We start from the raw sequence: 1,207 nt of genomic DNA, 5'->3' as shown, positions 1-1,207 counted from the left end.
CCTCCTGAGCACTGACCAGGGCTGGGAACAGCCCTGCCCCCGGGCAGCGTGCCCTGGAAAGGGGATCACCTCCACTGCTTTTTAGCCAGCCCAAGGAAGGGCCGTCTCCCGTAGACCTGTGTCCTTGATGCAGTACGGGGGGCTCAGAGCCACGAGTCTTGCCCAGTCAGTCACCACGACTGCCTTGGTCAGAGGCCTGGACCAATCCTGTAAGCTCTTTTCTTTGGCATCATGCACAGTAGAACCCCGGACCTCGACGCTAATCCGTTCCAGGAGCGTCGAGATGGGACGCAGTGGAGTTCCAAATCAACTTTTCCCATGAGAAGCAACTGAAACGTATTAATCCGTCCTCGGCCACCAAGTTTTTATCCTAATCTTGCCTTTCTATACAAAACATGATGCAGAATTTTTAAAGTAAATAAGCTCAGCGTTACATAATATAATTTAAATAAGACACACAACATTAAAAAAATTAACAACTGCAGTACGGCCCAGACCTTGAGCCGGATGAGGATCTGGATCTGTGGACACGGATGGATGTGGAGAGGAGGGATGGAGAGAGGGAATCCCCTTCCATCAAATCAACTGGTAGCTGCTTTTCAGATTTTTTCCCCTTCTTTGCAGATTTTTTCCCCTTCTTTGCCTCTTTTTCACTGGGACCTGGCTGGCTTTCTCTCAAATAAAATCTGTCTAATGTGGCCTGCTGTTGACGTTCCCTTAACTGTTCTCTAAACCGGTTTACTAAATTATCAACAACAATATCGATAACACAGTTAACCAGTTCCTTATCATCACGATTCTTTTCAAAAAACTTTTTTTTTCTTGATTCAATTTTTAATGCCTGAAAATTAACCTTATCATTACATATTAATTTTTGATCTTAGTTCCTTCCTCATAGATACTGGGGATATGTATTATGAAACATTGATTCCGCTGAGCTTATTCACAGCTTCTGGGATAAATGTCAGGATGGTGTATGAGCCTCTTTTTTTTAAATTATTTTATTGGGGGCTCGTACAATTCTCATCACAATCCAAACATCCATCCATGAGTCAAGCACATATGCACATTTGTTGCCCTCATCATTCTCAGAACATTTGCCTCCCACTCTAACCCCTAATCTCGGTTGCTCATTTCCCCCTCCCTCCCCACTCGCCCCTCCCTCATGAACCCTTCATAGATCATAAATTGTTATAGAAAAAACTCT

This window comes from Echinops telfairi, unplaced genomic scaffold, assembly GCF_000313985.2.
Source record: "Echinops telfairi isolate 266 unplaced genomic scaffold, ASM31398v2 ScPeMD7_7457;HRSCAF=8495, whole genome shotgun sequence".
Taxonomy (NCBI): domain Eukaryota; kingdom Metazoa; phylum Chordata; class Mammalia; order Afrosoricida; family Tenrecidae; genus Echinops; species Echinops telfairi.
The sequence above is the reverse complement of the archived record's forward strand: the minus strand, read 5'-3'. Positions refer to the sequence as shown.